This window comes from Mastomys coucha, unplaced genomic scaffold (assembly GCF_008632895.1).
Source record: "Mastomys coucha isolate ucsf_1 unplaced genomic scaffold, UCSF_Mcou_1 pScaffold14, whole genome shotgun sequence".
NCBI classification, from domain to species: Eukaryota; Metazoa; Chordata; class Mammalia; order Rodentia; family Muridae; genus Mastomys; species Mastomys coucha.
This window is the reverse complement of record NW_022196896.1, coordinates 45,694,861-45,703,198: the sequence shown is the minus strand read 5'-3', so window position 1 is coordinate 45,703,198 and position 8,338 is coordinate 45,694,861. Positions and strand designations below refer to the sequence as shown.

General features: G+C 39.9%; 1 pseudogene; it reads left to right on the top strand.

The window, feature by feature from the left end:
* The first annotated feature begins 1,891 nt into the window (after positions 1-1,891).
* On the top strand, positions 1,892-2,407 carry LOC116089381 (annotated as a pseudogene).
* Positions 2,408-8,338: the final 5,931 nt, after the last annotated feature.

Sequence of the window (8,338 nt, the reverse complement as noted above, 5' to 3'; positions counted from 1 at the left end):
TAGCCAGACTAACCAGAGGGCACAGAGATAATACCCAAATTAACAAAATCAGAAAAGAAAAGGGAGACATAACAGAAACAGAGGAAGTCTAAAAAATCATGAGATCCTACTACAAAAGTCTATACTCAACAAAACTAGAAAACCTGGATGAAATGGACAATTTTCTAGACAGATACCAGGTACCAAAGTTAAATCAAGATCAGATCAACAATCTAAAGAGTCCCATATCTACTAAGGAAACAGAAACAGTCATTAAAAGCCTCCCAACCAAAAAAAAAAAAGCCCAGGACCTGTATGCAGGGTTTACTGCAGAGTTTTATCAGACCTTCAAAGAAGACCTAATACCAATACTCTTCAAAATATTCCACAAAATAGAAACAGAAGGAACACTACCCTGTGGGGAGCCGTGAATCTTGAGAGGCATTCGCCATGGCAAGATGGCGCCTACTTCCGCTGTTAACTCCTAGTGGACAACTGTTTGCGCATGTGCATAGAGTACTGTTGGCGCATGTGCGTAGAGTGAAAAGACGCCATGTCACAGCCCATCCCGGGGCGTTACGTAGGGTAATGAGCGAACAGCCAATCATGAGCAGACACACCACGCTGTGGGCAGATACGCGCACTGTGGTGTATATAAGCAGTGCAGATTTTGGGTTCGACCCCTTTTTCACTATGGATGGAGACAAATAAACAGTTGCTGCAGAAGGAACCTAGTGTCCGCGTGTCTTCTTCCCGGCGAGAGGACCACATGGGCTACACTACCCCAATTAGTCTATGAAGCCACAATTACTCCGCTACCTAAACCACACAAAGACCCAACAAAGAAAAGGAACTCAGACCAATTTCCCTTATGAATATCACTGCAAAAATACTCAATAAAAATTTCACAAACCAGCCGGGCAGTGGTGGCGCACACCTTTAATCCCAGCACAGAGGCAGGCGGAGACCAGCCTGATCTACAGAATGAGTTCCAGGACAGCCAAGGCTACACAGAGAAGCCCTGTCTGGAAAAAACCAAAAAAACTCACAAGCCGAATCCAAGAGCACATCAAAATGATCACCTATCATGATCAACTAGGCTTCATCCCAAGGATGCAGGGATGGTTCAATATAGGGAAATCCATCAACATAATCCACTATATAAACAAACTCAAAGAAAAAACACATGATGATCTCAGTAGATTCTGAGAAAGCATTTGACAAAATCCAACACCCCTTCATGATAAAAGTCTTGGAAAGATCAGGAATTCAAGGCCTATACCTAAAAACAATATACAGCAAACCAGTAGCCAACATCAAAATAAATGGAGAGAAACTTGAAGCAATCCCACTAAAATCAGGGACTAGACAAGGCTGCCTACTCTCTCCCTACCTATTAAATATATAGTACTCAAAGTCCTAGCCAGAGCAATTAGACAACAAAAGGAGGTCAAAGGGATACAAATTGGAAAAGAAGTCAAACTATTACTATTTGCATATGATATGGTAAAATACTTAAGTGACCTCAAAAATTCCACCAGAGAACTCCTAAACCTGATAAACAACTTCAGCAAAGTGGCTGGATATAAAATTAACTCAAGCAAATCAGTGGCCTTCCTCTACACAAAGGATAAACAGGCTGAGAAATAAATTAGGGAAATGACAACCTTCACAATAGTCACAAATAATATAAAATACCTTGGTGTAACCCTAACTAAGCAAGTGAAAGATCTGTATGACAAGAACTTCAAGTCTCTGAAGAAAGAAATCAAAGAAGGTCTTAGAAGATGGAAAGCTCTCCCATTCTCATGGATTGGCAGGATTAATATAGTAAAAATGGCCATCTGAGCCCGCATCCTGCTCCTCCACAGCCCTCATCCCACTCTAGGAGGATCGTGGCTCCTCCACTGCCATGGCCAGTGTGCTCCACAGGTGCTGGGAGCTGCTACTACGGCCACTGCAGCAGAACTTGAGTCCCTTTGCCAGTCCACAGTGGGCACCAGCATTAGCAGCCCCAAGTCCATCCATCCTTGCAGAACTAGGACATGATACCAGTGAAAATGAAGAGAATTCCAGCTTTTTAGATAGTATCTTTTGGATGGCAACTCCCAAAAACACCATCGAAGTTAACCAATGTAGAAGAAGAAAGCCTCACAACCTTATTAAAATTAAGAACAATATAGACATGTGCCCTGAATGTGGTCACCTAAAGCAGAAACATGTCCTTTGTGGCTCATTGCTATGAGAAATTATGCCAAGAGACAACAAAAATCAGACAACAAATATGGCTCAAGAAGGGGGTCCTTTCAAAGCTCCTTTCATTGAGACTATGGTACTGTACACAGAACACAAACCATCAGAAAAAGATCAGGGCAAGAGGATTGTTGAAAGAAACATACAGAGGCCATCTTGGTTCACCCAGAATTGAACTAAAAAATGTTAAAAGGATAATTTCATAGTTAGGCAGTTATTTAAAATCAGGAATCTTCATTTTCATGTTGTGTCTGTTTTCAAATTATCAGTGGATTTTAAAATGGGTTTTGTTAGCTGTTCCTTTTAAATGAGGTAATTTGAAGACTGAATCCTGAATAAACTCAGCATAATTATATAAAGGCTCAATGTTTTGATTTGTGTATTTCTATAATGCTCTTAAATAGTTGTGTCAGTGGGAAAAGAATTTAGAACAGGTATATGATACACTCATTTGTATTAAGGAGTAGAAGCAGTAGATATCTTGAATTTCAGGCAGCCAGGCTACAAAGTGAGATTCTGTCTCAAAAAAAAATCCAATTTTTTTTCTTCCTTGTTGATGTTTTAGAATAATTCACTTTTTATGGAACATAGTGTGCTAATTTACTTAAATAATAGAAACAGTTTTCCCATTTTACATTAATCAAAATCATATTCTACTCTCATTGTAGATGCTTGTGAGATTGTTTAGAGAAAGTTTTTTAAATGACATTAATAAATTTTCATATAGAGAGAAATATATTAAAAAATAAAAGAAGAGGAAGTTAGACTCCAGAGAACCAAATAACCCTATTAAAAATGGGGTACAGAGCTAAACAAAGAATTCTCAACTGAGGAATAATGAATGGCCAATAAACACCTAAAGAAATGTTCAACATCCTTAGTCATCAGGAAATGCAAATCAAAACAGCCCTGAGATTCCACCTCATACCAGTCAGAATGGCTATGATCAAAAACTCAGGTGACAGCAGATGTTGGCAAGAATGTGGAGAAAGAGCAGTACTCCTCCATTCCTGGTGGGATTGCAAACTGGTACAACCACTCTGGAAATCAGTTTGGGGATTCCTAAGGAAATTGGACATAGTACTGCCTGAGGACCCAGCAATACCACTCCTGGGCATATACCCAGAAGATGCTCCAACATGTAATAAGGATACATGTTCCACTATGTTCATAGCAGCCTTATTTATAATAGCCAGAAGCTGGAAAAACAACCCAGATGTCCCTCAACAGAGGAATGGATACAGAAATGTAGTACATTTACACAATGGAGTACTACTCAGCTACTAAAAATAATGAATTCATGAAATTCTAAGGCAAATGAGTGGAACTAGAAAATATCAACCTGAGTGAGATAACCCAATCACAAAAGAACACATATGGTATGCACTCACTGATAAGTGGATATTAGCCCAGCAGCTCAGAAGATCTAAGATACAACTCACAGACCACATAAAGCTCAAGAAGTATGGATACTTTCTTTGGTCCTTCTTAGAAAGGGGAACAAGGGGGCTGGCGAGATGGCTCAGAGGGTAAGAGCACTTCCTATACACAGCCCACTGTATTTCCAATATACAGCTCACTGTACTTCCTACATAGAGTTCATTGTATTTCCTACAAACAGCTCATTATACTTCCTACACACATATCACTGTACTTCCTACACACAGGTTTAAACAGAGGTCAAGTGGTATTGGATAACTAATCAAACCTGGTCCTGCCAGGCACTGACCCAACTGTCTCTTGCAAGATGGTTTCATGAGTAATCAGAACTGTAAAATCCCTTTCCAGTACACATGCTGTCTCAAATCAGAGCCCTAGCCTTTTCCACTCTCTAGCATGAAACTTCTGAGAAATTCCAGTCCCTTGGGATCCATTGTATTGATAGTTTGATAGCCAAGCCAAGGGGCACAAGCGTTTCTTTTGAATCTTCATTCCTGCCAGGACAGTTAAACTATGGGCTGATACTGCTGTCTCCTAAGCAAGGGAGATGAGCAGGACACTCAAAACTGAATTTGAATTCTATCTCTAGCATGTAAAAGACAAGCAATTAGGGCCATCAAGATGAATCGTCAGGTAGAGGCACTACCTGCCAAACCTTATGACCTGAATTCAATCCCCAGACCCACATAGCAGAAGACCAACTCCCCTCCATACACATTGTGGCATGTGCTCACATACAAACACAAAATAAATGTAATTAAATTTTTTTAAAGGAAGACAATAATATATGCCTACTTTATTTGTTATAATCCTTGATCAAATGCTACGTACTTATTCTTGTATAGCCTTGAATTTTTATTTTTTGTATTTTATATTTACATATTATATGTATATTACAAGTTATCTCACATATTTCTTTTTTATTTTAAGTTGGATATTTATTTGTTTACATTTCAAATGTTGTTCACTTCCCCAGTTTCCCCACTGTAAATCCCCTATCCCACCCCCCTTATTCTGCTTCTATGAAGGTGCTTCCCACTCTCCCACCCACTCTTGCCTCACCACCATAGCAATCCCCTACACTGGGAAATCAAACCTTCACAGGACCAAGAGCCTCCCCTGCCTTTGATGCCAGATAAGGCCCCTTCAGTCCCTCCCCTTACTCCTCCATTAGGGTCCCTGTGCTCAGTCCAATGGTTGGCTGCAAGCATTCACCTCTGTATTGGTCAGGATCTGAAAGAGCCTCTCAGGAGACAGCCATATCAGGCTCCTGTCAGCAAGCACTTTATACCATCAGCAATAGTGTCTGGATTTGGTGTCTGCATGTGGGATGGATCCTCAGAAAATTAGAAATAGTTCTACCTGAAGACCCAGCTATACCACTCCTGGGCATATACCCAAAAGATGCTCCAACATATAACAAGGACATGTGCTCCACTATGTTCATAGCAGCCTTATCTATAATAGCCAGAGGCTGGAAATAATGCAGATATACCTCAACAGAAGAATGGATATAGAAAATGTGGTACATTTACACAATGGAATACTACTCAGCTATTAAAAAGAATGACTTTACAAACTTTGTAGGCAAATGGAACTAGAAAATATCATCCTGAGTGAGATAAACCAGACCCAAAATAATATAAATGGTACATACTCACTGATAAGTGAATATGAGCCCAAAACTCAGAATACCTGCGCTATAACTCACAGACCATATGAAACTTAACAAGAAGGAAGCCCAAAGTATGGATGCTTCAAACCCACTTAGAAGGGGTAGGAGAGGGGAGGCGGAGGAAAAGGGATGAGCAGTACCAGGTATGGGAAGAGACAGGAGAGAAGTCCAGGGGACCAGAAGAAGGAATAGAAATAAGTCACAGTAGGGGGTGGGGAACTTGGGGAAACCATTTGAAAGTCCCAGAGGTCAGGGGCTCCCAGGACCCAAAGCTGAAATGCCCCACAGCTGAGAGACAGAGTCTAAAGAGACCACCTCCCGTAGATAGACATGGCCCCAGTGGAGGGATGGAGGAACTCACCCACCTCCAAAATTTTTAATCCAGAATTGTCCCCATGTAAAGGAAATGCAGGAACAAAAGTGGAGCCGAGGCTGAAGGAAAGGCCATCCAGAGTCCACCCCACCATGCGATCCATTCCATCTTCAGATACCAAACCCCAACACTATTGCTGATGCCAAGATCAGCTATGACTGTCCTCTTAAGAAATTCTTCTAGCACCTGAAAGACAGATGCAGATTCTCTCAGCCAACCTGAGAGACTGAGCGCAGGGACCCCAATGGAAGAGTTAGGGTGGCTGAAGAAGATCTGATGCCCTCTTCTGGTGTGTCTGAAGACAGCTACAGTGTACTTATCTATAATAATAAGTAGATCTTTGGGCCGGAGCAAGCGGGGCGACTGGAGCAAGTGGGGTTGACCAGAGTGAATAGAGGTCCTAAAAGTCAATTCCCAAGAACCAGATGAAGGCTCACAACCATCTATACAGCTACAATATGTACTCATATATATTAAATAAATAAATAAATCTTTAAAAAAAAAAGAAGGAAAAAAACCTGAAAGCTCTAGAATCTCAAAAAGAAGAAATTACATCCAGAAAGAGTAGATAGCAAGAAATAATAAACTCAGGGCTAGAATCAATAAAATAGAGACCAACAACAACAAAAGAAAAACAATGTGTCAGATAAGTGTTTTAAACAGTCCTATAACCTCAGGTGAAATAGAAGCAGTAATTGAAAGTCTCCCAACCAAAAAAAGCCCAGGGCCAGGTGGTTTTAGCCCAGAATTCTACCAGACTACTAAAGAAGATTTGATACCAAATTCACCTAATTATTTCACAAAATAAAAACAGAAGGAACATCAAACAATTGGTTTTACAAGACCACAATTACCCTGATTCCCAAACAACATGAAGACCCACAAAGAAAGAGAATTTCAGAGCAATCTCCCTTATGAATATAGATGCAAAAATTCTCAATAAAATACTTGCAAAATGAATCCAAGAACACCTCAAGAAGATTCTCCAAGATCAAGTAGGACATCATCCCAGAGATGCAAGGATGGTTCAACATACATAAATTGGTACATGTAATCCATCATATAAACAAACAGAAAAACAAAAACCTCATGATCATTATCATTTGATGCAGAAAGAAAGGTCTTAACAAAAAATACCACAATTTTCTATGATAAAAGTCCTAGAGAGACTATGGAAATCAGTATGTTGGTTTATCATAAAGATGATGATTGATCTACCTCAAGATCCAGCTATACCACTCTTGGTCATATCCTCATAGGGCACTTCATCCTACCACAGGATACTTGCTCAACCTTGTTTACTGCTGCTCTATTCACAATATCCAGAAATTAGAAACAACCTAGATGTCCCTCAGTAGAAAAATGAATAAATAAAATGGTACATTTACACAATATAATATTATTAAGCTCTTTTTAAAAATTACATCATGAAATTTGCAGGCAAGGAATGGAACTAGAAAAAATTATCTTGACTGAGGTAACCCATACACAGAAAAATATAGTGTATATTCATTTATATCTTCATAGTATCCATAAAATAAATGATAAGCTATAATTTGTAGACCTAGAGAGGTTAGACATAGAGGAAGGAAGTGGGTAGGTGGGAGTGGGAGTGGATACATGTATCTCCCTGGGATTGGGGAAATCAAATAAATATTTTGACTGGAGCCAGGAGGAGAGAGGGATGACAACAGGATCAGGTGGGAGGGGGCAGGGTAGATAGGATTTCGGGAGAATGAGAGGAGACAGCTAGAATTAGAGGGCAATTGAGGGGTGGTATGGAAACCTAGCACAGTGAAAACTTTCTATAATATATGAAGTAAATCCTAATGAAGTCTCCAAATAATGTGGGAAATGGAACACCTACTAGCCATCTCTTTTTGCCAAATGAAGGTTCCAGTGCTGGGGCTGGGGTTCATCCAATTGAGTTGTTGGCTGAAAGAGTCCCATGGAAATCCCCAAAGCCAGCCTATTGCCAAGAAAATAGGATGTTCTCCAAAAACTGACAACAAGGCCTCATTGTTGAAGACAACACAACTTATTAAACATGGAAAAGTCAAGCCAGTGCCTACATAGAACCTTCAACCCCATATGTAAGTGTCTATGACATGGTAAGGTACATAGGACATAGAAGATTTAATAAGATAAAACATGCCTTTAAAGCCTATTACTTGCTAATCACATGTTAGGCCACAGGTTCAATCCCTCAATTCTCAGGAATGAAAAAAATTTTAAAAATAAGATTTACTGAGCCAGCAAGATGCCTCAGCAAGTAGAGGTGCTTGTGCATAGACCTGATAACCTGAGTTCAATTACCAGATCCCACAGCTGGCAAGGGAGAAAGCTGTCCTCTAACTACCACATGCTAACTGTAGCACAAACATGAACACACACAAGCATAAGCTCACAAAATAAATAAGTAAAACATTATTGATAGCAAAAAATGTTTGAAATTATAAATTTTAAGAATATTTAGAGGGCTGGTGTGGGAGCACACACCTATAATCCCATGACTCAGGAAGAAGAGGTAGGCTGATCTCTATGAGTTCAAGGCCAGCCGTGTCTGTATAGAGAGTTCCAGACCAGCTAAGGCTACATACTGATACCTTGTATTAAAA